Genomic DNA, 25,906 nt, shown 5'->3' with positions numbered 1-25,906 from the left:
TTGTGTTTATGCTTCATGGGTCTGATGGCGTATTCAGCATTGTAACTAACTCCTGGTAGATTAATTGCACTCGCTGATAGGGAAAGACCAGGCCGAGAAGGTTCCTACCATATTTCTCGCATTTTGTTTTTTTTTGTTTTACTATTACTGTAGGTTATGCCGTCTCATTTTGTTTACAGGGACCACAATATTCTCCCTCTAGTAATGTATGATGTCAAGCTTTTGATAGCTAAGCACAATAGATCCTGTAGCGCAGTGCGTGGAGAGGACTGCTTTGTGTCTACACTCAGCTGGAGATATTTAACTGGGACTACAGGTTTGTGAAACTGGCTGGAGACAAAAAGATAGTGCCACCGTGAGCAGTAAACTCAATCTCCAGGAAAAAAAAATGAAGGCAATAATCTCAATTCTCCCCCATCGCCTGCCCACCCTCCCCCAGTCTCAAGTGGACACTGCAGGAAACATTTAATACACCGTCTCCCATAACCCTCTGAAATACCGACCTGCTTTTATGTATCATGAAAATCACTCTGTGTTACAATGGCATGAGTGATGCGAGTTTATAAACGATGATACAGTGTAGCTGCTCGCGTCTCTTCTTGCGTGTGACGGGGTTTCGGTCTGCTGGGCGATGTCTGCCCCATCCTCCGGCATCAGCAAACACAGACGGCCTTCAACCGGCCTCCGGTCCGTCACATCACCTCAGTGCCCAGCACCGGCGGTCAGGCTCTTAAAACCAGAATGTCACCTGCGGCAACTCGATAATACGGCATTTTAACGAAAATAATAGCATGCAAGTAAAAACAAAGGAAGTCCCAAGGGAACATACTGTTAGGGATGTACATCATGGGGAACCAAACTGGGTTACCTTAACATAACACTGTGCTACGTTAACATTGTTTAAATTACATGTCAGCTAAAAATACTGTGGTTACACCCTATAAATGTAAAGAAGGACTGTCTACCTACATTTAGCTATTAGAAAGGATGCAAAAGTATTCAAAATCGTACACAAGATGGGAAATATTTTCAGCATTGCATCCATAACATAAAACTGTACCTGCTTACCTGAACTTTGGGAAGTATTTTTTCAGAGTAAAGGTGTTTACGGTGTCTGCAGTTCATAAAACATTTATGAAGTGGATTTTTTTTTTTATTGTAAGCAAAAAAATGAACTGACATGAATTTCTGAAGTGGTTCACTGGAGCATTAAATATTCTTTAGAGTGTTTTTAAAGTGACCTAAGCCGTACGTTGTCAACACACAAGGGAAAAAGGACCCTTTTTGCTTATCCAACTGCTGGAGTTGGAAAATTTTCCATGCACTTACTACTTCAAGCATTTTGCAGTTATTACGCTAATTTATTTAGCAGATGCTTCCTCCAAAGCGACGCACGAGCAAGGAACCTAATCCATCACCAGCCTACAGCTGTAGAGGAGCCAGCTTGGGTATAAGGGCAGCGAGGCTGAGCTGCTGCCGATCAGCCAGAGGTAGAGCAGTAAAATGGCTCCCACTTAGCAACCACCCTCCTCCAGGCAGCCAGTGGCTAAAAGCACAAGGCCAGCAATTATAACACACCGGCAATGCCAAAATTGGGGTGGGGTCATTTAGTATCCCTGAACTTTAACTGCGGGCAAAGGCTTCATATTCACCACCGTCTGAAGTAAATTTCAATGGCAAGAAAATATTTGCTTGGTTGTCCATTGCTGGTTAAAATGTGAATGGACTCCTTAAGTGACAAAACAGATTGACTTCCGCTGTCAGATTTAATATAGGTTCACTCATCATATGAGACATTATTTGCACGTGTACACAGTACCCAGATACACAGAGGCGTGCACACATAAATGCAAAGGGTCCTGCCCACTGGGCTCATTGCTGAGATGGACATTTATTCAATGCACTTGAAGTTGTGTTGGATCTCTCAGTGTAAAGCCACTTTAATCATGGCCTCATTGAACAAATAGCCAACTGTGGTGAATGTTAATGGAGGTTTCCACTCCCCCACTCTAATGCACGACATCATGGATGGACAGCGAGTGGTCAGGCCCAGCCCCGGCACCACGCGGTCCATGAGGGGGGAGGGGGGCAACTCGCGGACTGCAGAAACAGCTGCAACTGAAAAAAGACTGAATGCTGGCTGAAGTCAGATCCATACAATTCACATTCAATCCAAGGTTACAAGCATTTAGAGGTTTGCTGGCTAGTCTATCAGGCTACGCTAAAAGCAGCTATTCACTTCAAACTGCGTTGTTGTCAGTCAAGTCGGTCTGCAGGTGTAAGTCAACGACTCCAACAATCCCACTACACATGGGTAAATGAGCTATACTGTTTTCATATGTGGAACAAGTACGCTTTTCAACCCATCCATCTCTTACACCAGGGATTCCCAAAGTGGGTGTTGCACCGCAAGGGGGGGGGCTGCATAATTAACCGAGGGGGACACCCCCCCGGATTGTGGGAAGCTACCAAGGGCCTCCCCACTTGGCAAAATGGGGGTTTCAAGCCTGTGGCACGGTTATTTTTGGGGTTGTGGGCTGAAAGGTTTGGGAACCCATGTCCGGTACCTGGAATCGTGGTGGGCCTGAGCCTGAAGCCTATCCCAGACAGAGGCGCCCCCTAGAGAGGAAGCCAGTGCGCTGCAGGGCCCAGACACATGCAAAGATACACAATGGGACCCCAGTTTTTCAACTGCAAGAGGAAACCCACACAAATGTGAGGAGAACATGCAAATCTCAAAGACAATGCAGAGGGGTTTGAACCACCCAAACAAGATGCCACTGACTGAGTCAGTGCTGCCTTTAACTTTTCAGTGTTCATCAGAATAACACATCCACATAATACCAGGTGTACCCTGTAACTCAAAATCAAGGCCAACATAGTTGGCAAGACATTAGCCATGTATAAATATCCTTTTTCTTAATGGGTCACATCTATTAGAATTCGCAGCAGACAAAGCAGAGAGAAAACCGAACTGTGAAAATGACTGCAGGAATATGCACAGGAATGTGAAGTTGCACTTGCCAAACATGCTGCATTGTTGCAATCAAAATGCAAATGAGGCGAGATAAAGCACGGTAATTTCCGTGCAATTCAAATGCTGCTGGAATGCGAGGGGTGCCTTTTTGTCTTGCGTTCAGTTGAGGCGCCCATAAAGGTGCCGTGGTTTTCCGAGGTAATCGTCCATTGACATGCAGAGCGCACACAGGGATAATGGACTGCTTTCAAGTCGTACAGTAGTTGAGACACAGTTGTTAGGAGTTGGGTTCCTCCCCCAGCGGCCTGCCTTACACTTCCACTCTTTTCATCCACAGGAAAGAAGCAGCTTGCCAAACGAGCTACTTAGTAGCTCCTGCAGACGGAGGCCTTTCCCCTTTATTTCTCTTTGGTCCACAGTCGGTGCTCCTCAATGCTGGAAATTCACTGGACTTTCCATTTCTCCGGCTGTGATGGCTTTCAGGCAGTTAATACCAAGCCTGGATTAAAATCAAACAGTTGAGGTCGACCGAGGCAAAACGAAAGGAAGCTGTAAAGACCGGTGCTGCTCTGCTGTGCACAGGCACAGAAACCCAGCTGCCGGGACCTTTTGATGTCACGGATGGGGATATTTCTCATTGGGCCACAAAGGTAATGAATATGATCTCCCAGGAATATGTAGCCGGGCTAAAAGCGGGGCGGCACGCAATGTGCCCGGCTGTCCAGAAACACCCAGAATCCAATTAGGGGCTCGCCTTGTTTATTTTCGTCTATTGTTCCTGCCGAGGCCCGGCTCAATTCAATTAAAATCATCCATCAAAACAAAATCATCCATCTGATTTTAATAAGTACAGATTTAATTTAATTCAGAGACTGTGAAAAGAAGACATGAGGCCATATGAATGATTGCAGTAAACACAGGCAATCCTTAAGAGAATTACACAAGCTAAACAGTCTGGCATGTCTCCGGGAAAAGTGCTAAAACAACCTGCGTCCTAAATTCAATTTCTTGAGAAGCCAAGGAGGAAATCACTTTAAATGGCCTTTTAGTGAGAGTACGGCTCCTCGGAAAGACTGTGGTGTCCGTGATGCCTCAGCCTAATGTCATTAAAGCTTTGAACTCAAACCAACAGTATGCAATATAATTCAATATAGTCCGTAAGCGGTACATTAAAACCGGTGCAATTAAACACCTGGGCCCGAAAAAACAAATGAAATGTTTTTTTGTCCTTAAAGCAACTCGAGCCTGAAATGCATTTTGTGGGATTTAAAAAGGCCCTATAAAAACACGCCCAGTTTATTGCATAGGGCAGCATTATGCTACTGGTTACTGGTGTGGCTTTGCTTGGCACGGGCGCTGGGCTATCTTGGCGTGCCGCAGCAGGTCTCATGGCGCTGCCACGGCTGGGGGCGGAGGGCCATCGCTGGCCTGTGAGGCCACTCGCGCGATTAAGGAGAAGGGGCGGGTCATGCACGCCGCATCTGGCTCCTGGGTCGCGGCAGACGGAACAATACGTGTACGCATTGTGCAGAAAGAAAGCAAACACTGGGATGGGTGATGCGTCACAGCGCCTGAAGGGGTTGAATGCGATCCACTCTTCTAATCTCCGAGATGAGCCGTGACCCCCCCCCCCCACCAGCCCGTGAATTTCACACACATTACTCAGGCCTGGCGTTTGCGGGGGGGGAGCTAATGCCCAGCGTGGAAAGGTACCGGGGTGAGGATGCCAAAGGTTCGGATTTTCCCATGATTGGCTACCTCAGTGCATAGGTCCCGTAACCAGGAAGGAAGACGGGCCCCTTTCATTAGCGGCTGAAAAGAGGCCTGTGAAATTGTCACTGAAATTTAACTGTGTGCAAACAGGTTATGGAGATTATGCACAGAGCTGAATGGGTCCACTGGGGCCTCCCCCTCCCCCCTCCCCCCCATAAACCATGTCTCTTCATTGGCTCTTTGGAATGCATTGATTTCTCTTCTCAGGCAGAAAAAAGGCAAACTTTCTTTTTTTAAAATTGACAGCAATCAACAACAAGGCAAGGTTTTTGTGCTTGACTTTCTATTGTTCAGATGGATAAATGTGGACCTTGAATTGGAAGGTTTAACACCGTAAATTAAGTCACCTGACACATTAAGCCTTTACTCTTGGATGTACCCTATTTATCTATTAGTCGGCATCCAGTATCAGTGCTGGAAACATTTCTTAGAAGACCCAGTAAGACAGATGCATGACTGGCCACAGACATAAATAAGTCTATTAAATAACATTTAATTCAAACCATAGGTTGCTATGCAACAGTTTTTGTTACTTCAAAGTAGCTGCTGCAGTGAGACAGTATGGCCTTTTCCAACTGGTGAATTCTTAGAAGTAAAAGCTTTTCTTAAGCAATTAGAAAACATATATTACAAAAAAGTAACATTTATTTGCTTAATTCCTAATGCATGTAGACAGAACTACACTCTGTACAACCAAAATGTAAACATTTGTTTTTGTCTGCATTTTTTTCCTGAAGAGTTATTGTCGAATACTTAGCTTAATTTCTTGTAAATGTGCACTGAAAAAAAATTTACTGACAGGAAAAAAAACAAAACAAATGCAATCAAATGAAAATTCCATGCAAAATGCATAAAATTAAAATTCATAACCTTCATAAATTGTCATTTACAATTAAAGCATCACACAAGCAAACCAGAACAGATTCTGAGGAGACAGGAATTAGATTTGCGTCAGAATGACTTTCTGCAAAACTCCACCGAAACACGTCTACTTGTTCATTGTCTTTTTATTACAATGCATTTCGTGTCTTTAAAAAAAACAGTACACGATTGGTGCAGCCCCTTGTATGGCCTCGCTGAATCTAGACACTCTGCAATCAATGAGAAATGGAGGCTTTCCCCACAGTATGTTGGAGTCAGCAGTGAGTACTGACATGCTGGAGGTGGGGGTTGGTGGGGGGGGGCAGTTGTGTCACCTTTTAGATTGAGCCTGCTCTATTGAAAGGCTGTTTGCAGTGAGATTTAGATGATGTAATTCCCACAGGGCTTTGCACAAACAGGGCATTCAGTGGGATGTCAAAGAGCAAAACCACAAGAGGAATCACAATAACCCAGCTTACAATGATACACTCCTTACACTAAACAGTGTCAGCTGGTCAGTCTTTTCACCCTGTCTGACAGACCACAGAAAGACATTTGCATAAAATTACTTAAAACATAAATTACAGTAAAACCTATTAAAACTAATGCCAAATTTTGACATTTGTTAGCTTAGCAAGCATACCTGCTTACACTGAACACTTCTCCCGTCCTGAGTCCTTCATAACCTCAACACAGCAAAGGAACATACGCAAGCCTGCGCCAAAATAGACATATGTGAGCTCGCAGACAGGTTGGATGACGGGGAGCAGAGCTGGGGAACGCGCTCGCATCAGCGTGACGCAATACGGCACCGTTCTCGGCACCTCAGTCACAGTCAAACGACAGGCTCTTAGTCTGCGACTCCCAGGATTAATCACCAAAAGGCATGATTCCCACACACTGACACCAGATAGAACCATCAGCGGTGCCCCAACAAGGATGATAGGGCATCTTCGCCACATGCTTTTTTATTTCTCGCCCCAATCAATCTTTCGCCTACTGCCAGCGTCAACGACAATAGCATGGGCCAGCCTATTTTCTCAGCCTGTTATTGTACATCAATGGGAATGCTAAATCAGCCCGCTAACTCAATAGGGTATTCGGCTCGCAGCAAGGTTTCCACTTCCCCATTTGGCGTTGTGATAATGTATTCATCTTGATGCTATTAAGCAACCAAAAAGGAACCGAAATGACTGAGAAATGGGAACGTTTCAGTGTAAATGATATTCTCAATTTCCCTCAAACTTGCACTCCTGTAGAAGAAACAGAATTCACATGTGCAAAACTGCTTGTGCACTCCATGATGCATTATGGGTAACTAGCAGCAGTACGAGTCGGCGAATCGGCATTTTCAGCGTGTATGTTAGGGGTGCATTAAGAGCCATGTGCCTCTCGTCTCTCATATCAAACAACTTAAAGCTGACAGCTGCTGTAGGTTAAATTAGTTCCTTTTTCAGGGGAGTCATTCACTTAGTGGATTTCCTCAGCTTTACGCCGAAAACGCACAACCTTTCCTGGTTCCTCCCTTCATGCTGGCAGTTCGGGAGACGGGGCGGTCCGGAATAGCAGTCCTTCATCAAGACAACATAGTCCTCAGCATCCTAACCTTTCCCTTGTTTGTTTGGTCTGTAAACTTAACATGTTAATTACATATGAAAACTTAAATTTGAATAATTTTAACTTCAATTAAATTTTTACTTATCTAGCTTATTGTATTAAAGCACCATAGTTATAATAGATGTAGTAAGGAGCTTAGCATATGAACAGTTTTGTAGTGCAAAAAGGTCATTTAAGCAAATTGGGTTCATTCATCTTCAAGTATATCCCAGCTCCTCTGAGGACACCATGCACATAAAAAACACAAGATTATAGCGCATCACATGGGCAAAGATTAGTCTGCAGAAAAGTTATTATGGAACCGATAAGGAGCGAATAGAGTGAGACATCAAATACAGATGTGCTGTGCTTTGGTCTGAGCAGCTTAAGATGTGGGACACAGGAATTCATTTTACGCATCTTAACACGTTTGGGGGAAAAAAGGACAACAGGCAACTTACACAGATTGTATTTCTTTTCTAGGACATTTGGACGTATTACAGACGCTGTGAAAATGTTTACAGACTCTGTCAACTAGTCATACGTGAAATGAGCAGAGGCGGCCACCACTGCTTGCGAAGGTAAGGACAAAGTTGTAACCAGCCAGCAGACACCCACACATTGGCAAGCAGTTAGGCCAAATAAAATCACCATGGGCCATGATGTCATTCGATAGACAGCACCTGAAAGTAAAACACAAGGAGGTGCTGTAATGACGGCAAGCTGCCGATAGGAAGAATGACATCATGCGTGACTGGAGCAAGCACTGCACTTACACAAGTTATCGAATAAGGGAGAGCTGTATTCCAAACTTACCTTCCCGCTGCTTTATTGTTCAGATTGTGTCGGAAGTTATGATACCAGCGGTAATGAGGGCCTCACTGGGCAGCTGGCCGCTTGCTATTCCACGCCTGCACTGTTCTTGGGATTATTAACCCACAAACCAGAGCAACAACACGGAAAGACTTGATGAATTTCCAGATAAATTAGATCTTGTGATTATAATGGACCTAGCTAAAATGTAATTAGTCTCATTTAGATGACTGTGAACTTCCATGCACTGTTCTAAAGACATGAAGCTTATTTATGAGCGGGAAAACACCATTATTATCTGTCATCCGAATGAGATGCACACACAAGGCTCTGTCATCGTTCGGCAGACCCTGCTCCATAGACATGGCTATTGGATTTGCAATCAAAAATAGTGTAAAGGGATCATATGCAGAGCAATCCATATATATGACAGGTCATTAGTGAATTGTTTATAAAGCCATGCAACTTGACGGAGCATGTTTACATGGAAAAAATATAAATTACAGAATCAGTCAAAGGTTCGGTTTAAATAATATGGGAATAGACAGGGTTTGAAAGAGAAGAGCAGAGAAACTAACATCTTGTCGTATTTGATTTGCTCAATGAAATGTCAGCGTGGCTTAATGTAATGTAACCCTACCAGGAATGGTCTTTTTCATCTGAGTGGGCATTTTACACTGACAGTGGTCTGTACAGCAATACGATTAACATGATGCGATTTCTTCATATTACAAATTCCAACAGTGCTGACACAATTAAAATGAGCTCAGGAAGTGAGCAAAATCAACTCAAAATAATATCTGGACCCTTTAGATTGATCCACCCCCTAAAAATAACCTTCTTTTATATAATTACGACATCAAAATGTATAAGTAGAAAATGCTAAGAATGGAATAACGAGCATGAGCAGACATCGTCTCTGTAAAACGGAGATTCCCTCAGATCTTCATCTGCCTCCAGTAGTTTAATTTAATATTTTATCCTGCCTTTTCCAACAATGGCATCATTAAACTCCATAATTGTCTTCCGCTAATGCTGGGCTGTCGGGTCTCAGGCAAAATCCGAATGTGGAATTAGAGAAAACGTGATGCAAATCCATTCAGCAGTGAAATGCGACGGGCGACCGGAGCAGAGCCTGGGAACAGCGTAGGCCTCAGAGGGGCTTTGGCGGACGCTCAGCGGTACGTCTTTCCGGCCACTTGTTCTGCAGGTTGCGGCTCTTCTAACGCTATACATTTAAAAGGTTTTGATTAGATCACAGAATGCAAGTAGCTAAAAACCGAACCACAGTCACTGAGCAAAAGGCTCTTACGCACTTTACTATTATCAGGTTTCCATGACTTTAAAAGCCGGTTTGCAAGGTAATGATCAAAGCTCAGAGTGCAGCTTATTAGTCCAATTCCCAGCTGTATGATTTTAGGTAAGCTTTTACATCGTATCGTTTTTTTTCCCCCCTCCCCGTTGTCACAATGGTCGCAGCAGAACATGACCGTTGCTCAGAGTTGCATATAATGTGGCACTAAGTCTTAGTGTTACAGGACTCCTGAGAGAAAGTGATGCATCTTGGAAGCGATCAGGGATGATGTGCGATCATAAAGTAGCATAAAAATGTTTGATTTAATCAAAGTTTTAATAAGATCCACTGGCACTAAAATTATTGGCGGCAACCCAAGTCCCAACGATTTTTCAATGATATCCATTCACCCATCATTGGTCTTTCTTTTTAATATTAGCCAGTGAGTGTGAATTAGGTTTACATTATCAATGAATGTGTCAAAATCATTAACCAGCACCACCGCGTTCTGAAAGTGTGCTTAGGGTTAGTCTGTCAAAAGGAAGAAACCGAAAATCAGCTTAATAATGAGAATTTATTAGATACATACAACACATTTACTTGCTTCTATAGACAGAAATCAAGCCATCTGTGACCTAAATGTCTTCTATTATCCATTTTGCTTTTAAAACGAAACAACTTGCTGTCAAATGCAGTTTTGAACTTGAACTTTGACTTCCCTCATAAGTTCCCATGTTAAACATTACCCAGGCTCTGCGCCATGTCCAGTCAGGCATGCAGACTCATTTGCTTTCCATCACTTTAAAAGTAAGCAGTAATACACGAAACAAACCAACGATGGGACCTTCAAGTCAGAGCTCATGCTGGCCTAAAGTTTAACAGCGGTTCCCCAAGCTGAACTGGACAACTGGGCCTAGGCAGTGCCACGTACACCGATGTCTTTAGTGCACCTTAGTTGCTATTAGGGTCAGAGTCCATTGTCCCATCAATCATTGTGACATAAGACTATAAAGAACAATGGAACGCCTCGTGAGTTTTTTTCTTTTGACAGGGTACTTTTCCTTGAGTGCGTGACTCTGGGCACACTCCCACAGGTCTTTCTGTCGTCATCACCACTCCTGTACTTCATACCCCGTAAATGACACAATGAATCATCCATATCTGCTCCAGGAAAAGGTCTTCCAAGAGGAAATCTTCTGTTTAGCAAGGAATACCACAAAGCCACATCAGCAATCTGCTCCCACCGTTTTTTAAATTAGTCTATTAAGTGCAAATATTTATAGTTTAAGCGATAAAACAGGATATTGATTTAGAAGGCACCCTAGTACAGACGTATATTTTGTGTAGCTAAACTTTACAGTGAGAGAGTCAGTAATCACTGGGTCAGGTTTAATACACCATGAATACAGAAAAAAACTGCAGGATGTCATTGTCTTGAAAGTTATCGTTGCCCACTCTATATTATATATGTCTACCGCAATATACACTTTCTTGGTGATAAAGTCAAATGTGTTCTCGGTTGAAATTTTATCTACATCAACAAAGGAATGAATTTTTTATGGACTGGTGCTTTATTAGCTAATTTAATTGATGAATAAGTAACAGTGATAGAACACAAATAAAAATTCACTGATTGTACCCTCCTAAAATTAAATCAAAGGTATATGCGTAAAGCAGACTGAATTAATTTAAATAACTAAAACGTAGCACACCGTCTCCATATTTAACTATCTACTGGTAAGTGAAAACACCCCTGAGTTATTTTCAGAATTTCCAGCAACAACAGCGAGAAGAGAACATGCAGGATAATCCGGGGTTCCGGATAATCTGGAAGCGGCAGATTTTGCACGTACCTGGATTCAAACCTACAGCACTAGCACTTCCATCCCAGCTCCCAGTCATGTGTCTAGATGTTTTCATGGGTGTCCTCCTGCAGTCCCAAAAAATGTGGATAGCTGAATTGATAAATCTGACTATCGTATGTGAGTTTGTGCCAGAGGTCTGCGACTGGACCCAAGCCCGACGAGCCGCGACAATGTTCCAGGTTTGCCGTTGGGTTTGGGTCAGCTTTTATGTTGTTTACATTGGGTGTGGAATGTTTTTTTTTAAAAAACAAAATGTGCAAATCACTTTTTGCACTTGTTGGGTCCTTTGCTCACTTTCCATACCGCCCCCAACACCAGCCACCCCTCTCTTTCCTTCTTGTCTACCAGCTACCTAGCAAGCATCCAACTACCAATGGAAGAAATACGGGAAAAGCTTGCAAATCTCTCCGTACACATATATGACTAGTATTTCCACAATTTCGGGTTCAGGTCGGGTTTGGGTTTTAGATTTCTTAGTACTATTCAGGCCAGGATAGGATTGGGCCTAAGGTCTCAGTTACAGCTGGGCTCGGGCCTTAATTTCAGGTCCGTACGGGACTCTTGTATGTACCCTGCAGGGGACTGGGACCCTGTTTGGAGTGTCTCGGCCTCGTTTTATACCCTGTGCCTCTTCTGATAGGCTCTGTACGGTAACCTGTACTACATAAGTATATTTATCTTCCATAAGTTCTTATGTAATATTGAGACTTTACTGATCCCCTTATCGATTCCGAGAGGAAATTCTCTTTCCACCTACCCCATCCATCTTGCTCTGCATGACACTCAGACAGGTGAGAGCATGCTTGGCACCAAAAGGGCAGCCACCTCCGGAGGCGCCCATGGAGCTGGTGGGAAGGGCCTCGCTCAAAGGGCCACAAACGTGCGACTATTCTGCCGAAGCCGGGCTCAGACTGGCGACCTTCCGATCACAGGCACTGTCACTGAGCCACATGCTGCTTTCGATACACACGCACACACACACACACACACACACACACACACACACTCTTCCATGGGGAAAACTCTAATCCCAACATGACAACTTTAAAGTGGTGTAATGGGTAAGGCTCAAAACAAAGTTCAGTCTGGTATAGGACTCGTCACCCATCTCCAAACACAAAGCTTTGCATTGTGAAATGGACGTCACTCCTCTTTGTATTGCCTGTTAAGACTCTGTGTACTAAATGCAGCAGGGGAGGTTTCCGGAACAAGTAAAGGAGTGTGACGGGCCGGGTTTGTCTGATCGCTGTACCTGTCCGCTCCTCCTCACTGTTTAACTAACTTTCCTGCCATAATCTTATCTATAGTTAGCCAGACTTAGTATTATTCCTTTATTTGTATTATTGTGTAATTATATGTTGTTAATAACAATTAAATCTCTATAATATGTCTTAATTAAACGTCATACAAATGGCCCCCACAATGTAATAAAAACCTGCTTGTTTTGACGTTGTGGGGATCATTTCTCAGGTCCCCACAAAAATCTGTGAATGCAATAAAAAAAAGTCAAAATGCCACAAGTTACTTATGGTTAAGGTTAGGGCTAGGTAGGGGTTAACTAGTTCTCTCGTCTAGCATTATATGATATTCAGGTAAACATTTAATTTATCGTCGAATGCTGCAGCAAAAAGCCAGATCCGCGGCAGCTTCCTGAGGCTGGAGAGCTTCATTTTTCGTTAACGTCGAGCAGCAGGTTAGCTTCCGAACTCCAGTGACGTGATCCAGTGATCTGACACTTGTCTGAAGACACTGATCAAATAGATGTCTGATGGAAAGTGAGGGAAACGTTGATTTGGAAATATCTAGTTTACCTTTCATCTACTTGTAATGTCAGTGGTTTCTAATGTAACAGCATGACTGACATTTAACTGAGATTTAACTTTCAATCTATGGACAGAAGTGGATCTTGCACCCATATCTACAATGAAATATTCAAAACAGGCAATACAAAAACCTATACTAAAATAATGAAAATCATTTAATGAAAGCACAACACAACAGGATTATAAATTGTAGCAAACTGGTGATACTCAATCTAATCAAAATGCTCTTATTGTTATGCCTTGGATTATAATAAAATTAAATACCATCTTCTTATACAGATAGTGTTACACATTGCAGTTGTGTGTGTTGTAGAAAAAAAAATCCATTTTCTCCATAATTAAGCAAAGAACTGGTTTTACTGTTAAGCTAATTTTTCTCTAATAACTCTCTCCATTCTACAGGAAGAGAACAGTGCAGAATCCTTAAAGTTAGAACTGAAAAGCATTAAAAGCTGCTCTCAATGGGGGATTTTACACTGGGTGACTGGGGAATGCGGTCAGAGGGATTTGGCAACCCTTCAATCAGCCTAGCATGCGGCGGGGCTTTAACTAATATGTCATGTGACAGCGAAGGAGCTCAGTTCCTGTGCGTCCTCTGAACAAGTTTCAAAACGGTAGCATTGGCAAATAAAGCCAAGATGGGCAAAAAAAACAGAATTATGTGACAACATTACTGCCCTCTACGGATTCTCAATCATTACTGAGCAACACGAATGACAAAACAAACAAATAAACAAACTCCCTATACCTATTCCTAGTTTCAGGTAGGGCTCCTGATCTTCGTAATTAATATACCCAATACAAATGTTTAAAATATTTAAAGTACAAGATGCTTACAGGAATATGGTCATTCATATTCAAATAAATGGTGCCATTTATTTATTTAGCCAACGTTAGCCTAGCCAGCGTTAGCCTAGCCAGCGTTAGCCTAGCCAGCGTTAGCAGAGTCAACATTAGCCAAGCCAACATTAGCCAAGCCAACGTTAGCCTAGCCAACGTTAGCCTAGCCAATATTAGCCTAGCCAATATTAGCCTGAAATCAGAGTGATGGTCCTTGTAAAGCATGTAGTGAAACATTCACCTCATTTCATGCATTTAATTGACACATACCAGCTGACAATCAGTGCCATGGTTTACCACATCACTAAAACACACAAAAGAAAAAAATACAAAAGTAAAAGATTTAATGACAGCTGGCTATAAACACTGGATTGATAAATATTTAATCCCATCATTAAATAAAATCAGCTTTAAAAAGACATAATCAATAATACAGAGCTGTGTGTGTGTGTATGTGTGTGTGTGTGCATATATATATATATATATATATATATATATATATATATATATATATATATATATATATATATATATATATATATATATATATATATATATGCATGCATATTTTTTCCACAGGAACTCAGATTACAATTTACCTTTTGCTATTTAGATAAGTGCTGTTTCATTACTGTTGTGGTTCAAAGTGGATGATAGTTTGTATTTTAAAAATACGTGCAAGTTGTGGCAGCTTGTCTAGGGTTTATATCTGTGGAAACATATTGAATTCCAGCGACATCATACCGATATAACACTATGTTCTATGCTACATTATGACTGTGACACTGACTGACAATAAACATGAGAACTTGGGAAGTATTTTTTCATAATTTGTTTTCAACAAAGGCTAGGCATATAACCCAGAGCACTTAATTTTTGTATGACTATACATCTTTGAATTGAAAAATGCGGAAAAACCTTGAATTGGCATATCTGTCTTGTTCTTTTTTTAAATTATTCCCCAGACAGGAAGGATTGCAGTAATTTGCATCAAATTAAAGCTTTTAGGTACCATGCTGTTGATTGCCAGGGAAAGAAGTGTGTATCCTTGCGTTTTACAGAGAAGTCAGAGAATATGCCCTTCCTTTCTACATGAAAACAGGATCACCTGGGCAGCCCCCAGTGACCAGGTACCAGCTTTGTGTTGTCTGGGTGCTGTTTGGGTCATTGGTTCATCAGTCATCATAGAAGATGGCTGGAAGGCTCTGTGCAAAAGGCTGATTGTTCCTTAGGTGTAGGACTTGGGGCACATTGTTAGTGTGAAATATTTACTCTTCCATGAGCAAAAAGCCACTTCATGCTTTTCCCTTTTCCTGTCTAACACACATGTTTATATAGACAAAAATTATAGTTCTTCAGTCAAGCAGGGCAGTTTAAAGGTAACCAGTGTGTGCAAGATTAACACAACAGTATTCAGCAGGTGACCAGTGACCACTTAATATCAGACTTAACACCCTGCAGATATTTTATGGGTAATCATATATATATGCACACCATGTGTGTGTGTGTGTAGAACTTGCTGTAGACACGCCATATGCTAACGATTATCTGAAAACTATGGATTACATGGCAAAGAAGCAATGGGTGATGGAGCATTTTGTTGGTGGAGACCCCGGCTGTGGTGAGCTGGGTCATGCACTAGGCCCCGTTCAGTGCAACATCTCAGCTAGCTGCACATCTGCAGAATCAATATCTGCACATCATGAAACGGGACAGCGTCCCATCGGCTCCTTTTACACTGTTTCGTTACAGCAGACAGCCCTGGATTCCCCCAGAAATGAAGCACTGCGGGGTTGACAAAGGCTCCAGCATCCTAAGATGTTCTTATATCTAGGACAAAGCAGGGAAACAAAACCGCTGTGGCCAAACAAACAGCACATGGGAAGAGGCCTGTCAGCATTCAGTAGCACACATCAGTGGATTCATCTGGGTTCTCCGCTCTTGCTGAGCCACTACCACAACTGCCAGTGTCACCATAAAGATTCGTAAGCCGTTCCCCTTAAATGGATCCATCTGCTCAACACCCCAAACGGGGGAAAAACAACATGTTATAACCGTGGTAGGGCACCGGAAAGAGAGGATATGACGAGAAGAGAGAGGTGAGGATGTAAATCCATCTCAGACATGGTCTATATATGCACACCAAATAAATCTGACATGTAAAAACCTTTCACCAAGCTGGTTTACAGCAGGCTAATAACGATATTCTTAAATATGCAAGGCCCTCGGCATATTAGTGAAACTTCTGACCTGGCGGGACAGCAGCTGTTCACATGTCGTATACATGGTGAGGGAATCCCGTTTGCTTCCTGCCACCGCTATTGGCCTACTGCGGCCCTACAGTGCAGCACAAGGTTTTACCAGTTTGCACTCCCTTCCAGCTCATTAATGGTTAGGAAGAGTGTTATAAGGCATGGAAAGGGGCCCCAGTTCCACTTGGCCATTTAAATTTCATAGGGTTGGTTTTCCCTCGTGCGCAATATGGTTGCTACTAAGCAGAAGCTGTGGGAGATCCAGATGCAGATTTTTACATATAATTTCATTTCCTTGAGCCGGAGGTCACAGCAAATTAAGCAAACCTCAGACAGCAAGTTGGTTGAGAGATTTCAGTTACGCCACATGACACCTCTATCGAACACCAAGTAGAGAGACAACCAGAATCACAAATACAGCACAGTGCCAGAAATTGCAGCTCAGTACTTTCAGTAATAAGGTTGTTGTAGTTTTCCTGCAGAGGATTACATTCAGTGTTTGGAAGTCTGTCCTGGGTGAATTACTTAAACAATCAACTTTGGTCTGTGACAAATGCTATTACCGTATGCGAAGGCAGCCCACTCCCATATTAGACTTTAAAGCTAATTGTGAAATTCTACAATTAGATGATTTCCTCAGCTAAGCTACTCTGACGGATACATCTGCTTGGTAGAGTATATTTATAACCTGCAGTTTCTCGACGTCGATAATGTAATACATCATGATCTTGACATCAGCATTTTGGAAACTGGAATTATCTACGACAAAGAAATAATTCCAAAAAAAAAAGCTGATGTATGCAATAAATAACACTGCAATTTTCATTCCATTGACGTAATCCTTCATTTTCCAATATTTGCAAAACACTGGGGCATATGGCACAAAATTTGAATGTTAAATATTTTAGATGAATTCCAAATGGTTACCAATTGACTATCATGAGACAGCCATACTTTGCAATTTCCATGTAGTCATTTTATAGCTTAAATAAGTAATGTCATTCACTTGCCAGTAATCACGACACATAGGCCTATATAAACCCTTTCTCACAAGACAAGAGTTATAATGTAAAGAGAAAGCTTTAAACTTGCTGGGAACTGGATTTAGCTCTGATTAAGGGTTCAGTTTCACTTAACTGTACAAATCCTTCCAGATAGGAAACAGATGCTACTGAAGTTAAATTATCCTTAAACTAATCAGCTAGCATTGCTCTATATAATCAGTCGATACACCTAGTACCTATTAAAATTGTTTTGTTGCATATGGATAACTCTTTAAAGCTTCCTGCAATCCATGAGTGCTCTGTAGCCGAAACCTTACAAGTGACGACAGAACAACATTTTATTACAATACTGTTCTTTTTGAAATGTTCAAATCGGTGCAACTTCTAGTAGATAACCGTGCTTACTCTCAAGAAAGAAACTCGCTGAAGACAAATTTTAACGTTAAAATAGAAGTTCAGCAAGAAGGGGTGGGAAAGTATTTGCCTTAATGGAAGAAATCATGAGATGTTCCCAGGCCCTTCACAGAAATACACTATATGAACAAAAGTACTGGGACACGCCTCTTAATCATTGCATTCAGGTGTATCATTCAAACCGTTGCACAGGCGTATAAAATTAAGCACTTAGCCATGCAGTCAGGTTTACACACATTTGTGAAAGAATGGGTCATTCTGAAGAGCTCAGTGAATTCAAGCATTGTACTGTGGATTGCATTAAAAGGCAGAGCTGATCATGCAGTTTGTTTTTGACCACCTAGTAAGGGGGGTGTCTTATTAATTACCCCAGAATTCATTTACCGGAAATAAGAGCCAATGTGAAATGCACAATGGGGTGGAAGTCATTAATTCGTCTTATTTAATGTTTTCCCAAAGCAGACATGGGCCCCAGAAAAGCTGGGAGGTGGTTAGGTTTCACCAACCTATTTAATGAGGTACAATTCACAGTAATTTAAAAGGGTAATATTTGAGAAAACGATTGAATTTACCTTGAACTTTGCCACATGCACCTTTGACCAAGTTAATTATCAAATGTTATCAATAATATCAGGTCAATATAACAATAATTCACTTTCTGCACAGTGATATTTAAGTTTGTGAGGGAACGCAAAACTATTGCGAGAGAAATATTTTCCCACCCAGACCTCTTAGGGGCTCTGTATACCGCAGGTGCTCTGTAGAAGAAAAAAATAAATCACAAATACATCACTATCCACAAATATATATTTTTATTTGTGTTGTGTAAAATCATATCCACCAAAATACGGGGTGATTTGTACACGTGAAAAGGGTTTTGCATATTTCTGGATCACTTCCTATTTGTGAATTGCGTTACGTTTGTTACCTCACTCCTTTTCATTTGCGGATTTTTGTCTAGTTAGTATCACAGATGATTTGTAGAAAAAAAAAATCCATAAATATGAGGTGCAGCTGCGGTATCTCTCATTATCGGGATATTAGATGACTTATATTGGGATATGAGATTTTGGTAATATCGCACAGCCCTACCTTCTGGAGAGTGAAAATCGGTGTACTATCATGTACAGCAGTACTTACTGTTAGATTGTAATATATACTGTTATGAGGTTTCCTCGTACCAGAATAAACACAGGCATGTTAATCCACCACTGTGAAGTCCCAGTTTTATGCAAAACCTGAAAATACCTTTATCAGCAGACATCCTGATGATCAATCGAGATTGTCCAGGAGTGATTTAAGGGACATAAAACCACAGGCGAACTGAAAATGTACCTTACAGGGGCAATGTTCACGTCATGAGTGAATCCTGTTTTGCATCTACACAAATGTTATCTTGTTAAACACAAAACTTAATATAAAATAAACAACACATTCATGGCAAGGTAATTGTGCTTCTGGATGTGTGCAGCGTGATCTTATCTGAGTTTGCACTGCGTACAATAAAACAGAACCTGAAAATTCCTGAAGGAGTCTGCAATTGCAGAGTTATCAAAGCAATTAGCCTAACCCTGCCAACGAGGCCTGAAGACTGATCATGTGAATCAGTTGTCCTTTACTCTTTGAACTGACAACCAAATATGCACCTGTAGGCCGCTGAGCTGAAAATAACCATGGTTCCATATTTTTGATATACTTTAAAGTAAATGTAACTGTCATGCCCGGCTCGTCCGCTCCTCGTGTGTGCCACGCCCCCTAATTACCCACGTGTGATTTCCTGATCGTGCCCAGTCGTGTCTTGTTTCCTGCTGCCTTGTTCCATGTATTTAAGTTCCTGTTTTGTACTAACCCGTTGTCTGTCATTGATGTTAGTTGGCGTTACATGTCCCATGCTCCCTGTCCTTATTAAATCCCTGGTTTACCCCGACTTCCGCCTGTCTGCCTGCTTCCTACCCGTTCGCCTCGCACGATCGCCGCTTTGTCCGCCAGCGATCGTGACAGTAACGGTCTGCTAATTTGATCTTTCAGGAAAAAAAATCTTTACCTTCATCAATAAATATTAAAGGCCAAAAGAATGGAAAAAGGGGACAGCTATAAATTAAATGCTTTATTTATATAAAAACTATTCATGTCACCATAATACAAGCTAATATTAAGCTTGTGTCACAACACTGCAAGAATTCAGAAAAGCTTCTGGAGAAATGGAGACGTGTGAGTGATAGGAGAACATACTGGGATAATGGAATAGTGTTTGGTGCCGCAGTCAAAATGGGCTGTCTCACTACACTGATCTGGAGCTATTGTAACAGAGCTCTGGCTTTAAAGGGAGTGGTGGCAGACTACCCATTTGACACAGAGAACTGTAGCTGCATTTGTCCTGCCTGCGTGTCACAGGGAAGCAGTCATGTGTGTTAAATTGGCATTGTGTTACAATACATCTGTAGCGAAGTCTTGTGAGACAGAAAGCGCATTGGGGTAGAATGGCGGGATGTATTCCCAAACCCGATACCCAAGGATGCGTTCACTAATGAGAACGGGGAAAACTGCACCCATAGGACTGTTCCTCTCGCCCAAAAACATGGCATTCTTTCGACAGCAAGGGGGGCAGTGCGCTAAACGAAGAACGCTTTGTTTTCATTAATGAGCTCGACAGGATTTAGTCAGGATGTGAAAGGATTTTTAAAATTTCTGTCTTTTTCTGGTCCAAAGACAGATGGTCTTAAATTTTATCTAATTTTTGAAGTCAATGTTTGTCTCCATCTTGCCTGAATTACTTCGCCTTACCCTCATCATTGACTGGTAATAATAAAGCAGTTCAGACATAACGACGTTTTTGACGGTTTGAAGACTTCTTTCATTACTTCATTTCAAAACACTCCCAAGGATTTAAAATGTAGGATATAGTTGTTGTAATCAGTTTTATGTTGCTTTAATATGAATTTAAACAAAGAAAAAAGCAGCTGTCCTTAATTTGGTTCCGTTTTTTTTTAACAAAAAACTTACGCCTCATAACGTTCGGTCGCTTTGTGAAAACTATAGCGCGAGCAGAATGAGCCTCATTTTCGCAAACGGAAGGCATGCGCTGCACGTCGGTTATAATTTCTGTCCTCAGACATCAGCGCTGCCTCCAAATGTCAGTGTCCCGAAGTCACATTATGAACCGAAAAAAATCACAATGCACGCGCGAGCACCAATTTGTCTGGGGGGAAAACCCATCAAGACACTAATGAGGCTTCTGTCTGATGGAGAAGTGCTTTAACATATCCATTTTGTTTGGTAGAAATGGCACAGAAAACAAAACAAACCATTAGCTCAATGTCCTTTTTAACTGACGATGATGGTGATGGCGGCGCTGATGATGATGACGTCGTAAGAACAAATTGATCTTACGCTTCATAATGCGAATCTTTACTTAAGTGGGCGACACACTCCTAATTCAAGGCAAATTTCAACTTTCTTTAGATTCATTTCATTGTAGTGTATAGATTTCTGCCTCTACCAGATTTAGGAATCATATTCTGGAAGTGATGCCTTTATTGTCACAGAACGCATTTGAATAAAATTAGGCTGAAATTTAATGCACGCGGTGTGCTAAACCAGGCTGACTTATTAAATGCTTATCAAATGAATGATAACAACTGAATAGTTATCACGAATGCTAAATTCTCCATTGCAATTTCATTTGGGTTGAATAATAATAATAATAATAAACAGCCAATAACTTCACATCACTGGAGAGAAAACAAAGAGGTGGAATCAGGACCGATTCATTCCTCCCAGAGGAAAAAAAAAACTTCCTTATATAGATATCAATTTTATTTCCTTTGGCTTTTCTGTACAGCCCATGTGAATATCATGATAGGAATAGTCTGCCTGCACCCCGAACCCTTCCATGATGTAAATACACTATATACTGCCTGTGCTGTATTCTTGCTTTCCGATTGCCTGCTTGCCCTCTTGTGTCGACATCCCTGTTTGCGTTAGCTTGGCAGTCATGGAAACCACAGAAAGGTCACTAAAAAGCTACACGTTCACAGGGCCTGACACCGTTACCTTCAGATCCACACACGTCACCTCATCGCTAGCATTTTAGAAGGTTTATGAGGACACCGTGAGAATTTTTAGCACCTTTCCCACTTTAAAGGAATAATAGGTTTATATTTTTATCAAGGTTTGATCCAGAAAAGCTTTTTTTAAACCCACCTGGATATTTCAGTGGCGTCTGTCACTTAACAGTTAGCAGCACGACCCTTCTTGAGACTTGACTCGACAACCATTAGCTTAGCAGGTCACATTATAGGCAGATTATCCATCCATCCATCCATTTTTCAAACCGCTTATCCTACTGGGTCGCGGGGGGTCCGGAGCCTATCCCGGAAGCAATGGGCATGAGGCAGGGAACAACCCAGGATGGGGGGCCAGCCCATCGCAGGGCACACTCACACACCAGTCACTCACACATGCACACCTACGGGCAATTTTGCATGTCCAATTAGCCTCAGCATGTTTTTGGACTGTGGGGGGAAACCGGAGTACCCGGAGGAAACCCCAGGATGACATGGGGAGAACATGCAAACTCCACACACATGTGACCCAGGCGGAGACTCTAGGCAGATTATATTTTTGTCAAATTCAAACCTCAAAATCAAAAAAAAGACTTGACTGTGAGACGTGGAAAGAGCATGGGGAGGGCTACATAAAGCCATGAAATATATCACACACAAACACCCCTATGCCTCGGCATCATAAATGGAGTCGGGGAAACCGAAACATCGTGGAACTACGCTCACCTTTTAGATAACATGCACTCCTGTTCCTGGAACCGCGACCTTATGCTTTAACGTGACACATTTTACTGACAGTCAGTCAGCACAGTGAAACAATTAAAAATCTGACAAAGCCACCTTATCAGTGCCAATAGCATCTTATCGCTGAAGTGTGGAGTGCTAAAGTTAACCCATATAAAACAGAAAGGAAAGATTAACTCGGCCAGAAAATCATCTTACGACTTACAACAAATGCTTTGGTAATCCAATATATGGAGCCTGCACTCGCCCGTTATTGCAATTAGAATACAGATTTGCATATTAATTCATTAACACGGTGTAAAGGAAGAAAACTATACAGTTATAAAGATATACGCAGATCAGCTTGTATTTGCATGGTATAAATTTAAAAAGATTGCTTACAGTATATATAAATCAGGCTATAGTGTGGGACAAAGACAACTGAACAAATGAACAGATGAATAATGAATTTGGAGCAAAACCAAATAATTAGTAGGTGGGTATCTGGGGAAATAGCAGGTATTGCAGGCCAAATGCCCTGTATAGATTATCAGATGTGAATCCAAGGACAAACCTGTAGCTAACCGTCTGTTCTGTTTATGGCTGCATTATATTTACATGGCACATCAGCGACATGGCAGTGTGTAGCATGACCTCCCAAGCTGATGGTGCTAACTGCAGGACAGCACTGACCTACCCTTGGACAGCTACAGCTCCAGCTGTATAAAGAAGTGAAAAATGTGTGTTCCGTTTCACCTTCAAAAACATCTTGTCAATGAACATCCCCAGCAGAGCAGCCTTGAAAGACACTCTAGGGACAGTAGCAGGCATGCCTCTTACTTCATTTATAATTCAAGAAACTTTCATCTATCACCCATTTACCTTTGACGTCCAGCAGAGGTGTTCTGTTTAAAAATCAAGAGATAAGGGTGAAGATTATTCATTATCTCTGTAATGGATTAACTAATCAATACATCACATTCATTTGCGAAGCACTTACTTTGCATACAAAACCTGGCTGATAAAACAACCGGCTTTCCACTAGTGTCATGTTTTCAGGCTCTCTGGGTTGTAATCCAGGTACCTCTTCTGCCCAGGTTCTAATTCTGAATTCACTGGCAGTACTGAAAAGGCTGACCAACCCCCTACGCACAGCCCCCATGGGCCTATCTGGAAAGCATGCGAAGAAGACCCTTTAGTCAGCTGGCCATTAGAACCATTGAATGGGGGAAGGAAAAATAGATCCATTTCAGTTACAAAGTGAAATGTATGAAATTTGGAACAATATGTGAGACAGAGCGCAGAACACAAGCTAAGGGAAAGGCAGAGTGTACTTTCCTGAAGAACCTTTTCAGCTTTTCTTAATAGCTTTAGGCAACACCAGTCCACCTGCAATCCAGCTGTGGCACATGACCTGCTCCCTGGTCCCTATTTCTCAGGCAGGTTGCTTAGAAGAGATCAATCACATACTGTATTGTACCACAGCAACTGACCTCTTAATACAAAGCCAGCAAATAGGAATTGAGTCGTGGCCCCTGTACAAGCTAGCTGCTAGCCTCAGAGGGTCAATGGGAAAGTGCAGTAAAACGTTTAGTGAAGGATATGCCCCACGAATTAGCAACTTTCCCGGGTGATAATGTTGGTGTTTTGTTTTTTCCTGGGGCGCAAAGTAATTACTGCACCATGTTGATTTCAGGCAGCTTTTTCACCCAGATTTACATTTCAGTGGGTGCTGCGTCACAGTCCATTACCATTCAGGTCGAAAGAAACGGCCATACATTGAAAAACAGTCACCTTATCAGCTCTCAATTCAGAGAGAGCTGCAAAGTGGCACCTTCACTGACACAAAAAAAGGCTAAACGGGAGCAACTCAAAGTACTTTGATCTGGGTTTATTCCCATCGCACAACACAACAACGACAATAATCCAGGCGGACTTTCCCAATGAGCGTTTCACCTTTTGTAACTTCCTCAGCGTTTATTTTCTTTCTGCAGCTCTCAAGTGTGTTTTACAAATTGTGCGTTTCCATGGTTCCAAGTCATTGGTGCTGGTTTTAAGATGCTGGCAACTTCTGACGGCATTAAGCCAGTGTTTAGATGGTAGTCTGTGGTTTTAAACCCCTCACCAAACAAACCATTTGTCCTGGCTAAAATCTTAAACAAAGCTCTATACCTTTTGGTTGACCTGTCGCTGACATCTAACACAGACTTCAGAGAGCCCCTATAAGAATGGATGGGGGGGGGGGGCTCCCCATCTCGTATTTCCACATTTAAAGCAGCAGTGGAAGATAGAGATGAAAGGATTCATTTGACGCAATGAAAAGAGACACAGCACACCCACAACTGGCCACAGAGCAAGCATATGGCTGTAACAATGGGCATGGAGGGATCTTGGTGACAAAGGAATATTTCTTTGTCCTTTTTACCTCCTACAAAACGTTATTTGGTAATGTTATCATTGTAAAGTATATTTTCGATCAAGAATATCGTGACAGTGATTAATTACAAAAAAAAAGCAAATTGATCATTGTTACCGTTAATCATTGCCCGCTTGCTTCTTTAGCAACACTTGATGAATTAGTTTGATGTAAAAAGCCGACTTGGTGTAAATCAAGGAGCGAAATCCAGAGTGTGTTACGTGTAAAGATAACGCAGCGGATCCGGGAGCAGCAAATCTCAGATTGAAACATAAGCAAGTGACCCCCAGCACTGAGCTGGGAACAGGGGTATCTTATGATTGAGAGATTCAAAGGAGCTGGTTAAAAAATTAGCTGCATTCACTCTGTTCATGGAGGAGAGAAAATGGACCTTGAAAGGCTGCCTTTGCTATTGTAACAGATACGGCGTTCTGGTCCGATTAGCAGCTTGCAGGGTTGTTTGCTGAATGGCTGAGGACCACACAAACCCGCTCTGTGGACTTAGCCTAGTTTCAGCAGCCAAGAGCTGCCCATTGAAAATTGTCCACACTTCCTTGTGGCTTGGATCTTTCAGTGGCAGAAATCCGCATTTTTGTCTTTGGATTGAAAGTCAGATTAATCCCTTTATTGGCCTGAAAGAGTTCCCCTGTGAACGCAGGTCATGTGATGCGGGATGTGTGCCTCACTCTGCTCCATCCACCACCTCCAGCTCCTCAGTGGTCTACCTCTAGCAGGGACAACATTTGCAGCTTTAGTTCATCTTCTGCTTGTGGTATCTATTCCCATTCCGATATAAAATAAATCATTTTGCCCTTTAGTCTACAAGTAGTGACAAATCAGTGCTACAGTGCCACATCTCTGCCCCTGCAAAGGCTGTTCAGGCGCTCCTGCCTTCAATCAGAATAATGCATACTGCCCTCTCATAGCTCTTTAAACAGAGCATCTAGGTTCGTCTTTGCTGCATCCCATCAATGTGGGGGCTCTCTCACGCCCTTGTGGAAGACTCAGGATGCAGCGCCATTTCAGGTGTGCCTTCTTATTTATTGTAGATAGCTGGTAACAGAGCTTAAGGGCATGAACTTGTAACCCATAGTTTCTAGGTTTGAGGCCCAAGAAGGGCTGTAATATCCTCAATCAACATTAAACTCCACACACATGTGACCCAGGTGGAGACTGTAAATGAGTATGAAA

The 25,906-nt window shown here is 42.1% G+C and overlaps 2 long non-coding RNA genes across 2 annotated transcripts in view; both read right to left on the bottom strand.

The window, feature by feature from the left end:
- LOC125751549 (uncharacterized) overlaps positions 1-8,408 on the bottom strand; it is a 60,147-nt gene extending 51,739 nt beyond the window's left edge. The window contains exons 1-2 of the long non-coding RNA XR_007400668.1: positions 8,024-8,408; positions 7,859-7,890 (exon numbers count right to left, since the gene is read on the bottom strand). This is a non-coding gene — a long non-coding RNA (uncharacterized LOC125751549). The remainder of the gene's footprint in view (positions 1-7,858; positions 7,891-8,023) is intronic.
- A 1,620-nt stretch (positions 8,409-10,028) lies between these two features.
- The window catches only part of LOC125751548 (uncharacterized), a 63,501-nt gene continuing 47,623 nt past the window's right edge, over positions 10,029-25,906 (bottom strand). Inside the window, exons 2-3 of the long non-coding RNA XR_007400667.1 lie at positions 11,168-11,244; positions 10,029-10,510 (exon numbers count right to left, since the gene is read on the bottom strand). This is a non-coding gene — a long non-coding RNA (uncharacterized LOC125751548). The remainder of the gene's footprint in view (positions 10,511-11,167; positions 11,245-25,906) is intronic.

This window comes from Brienomyrus brachyistius, chromosome 11, assembly GCF_023856365.1.
Source record: "Brienomyrus brachyistius isolate T26 chromosome 11, BBRACH_0.4, whole genome shotgun sequence".
Taxonomy (NCBI): Eukaryota; Metazoa; Chordata; class Actinopteri; order Osteoglossiformes; family Mormyridae; genus Brienomyrus; species Brienomyrus brachyistius.
This window is presented reverse-complemented; position numbering and strand designations above follow the sequence as displayed.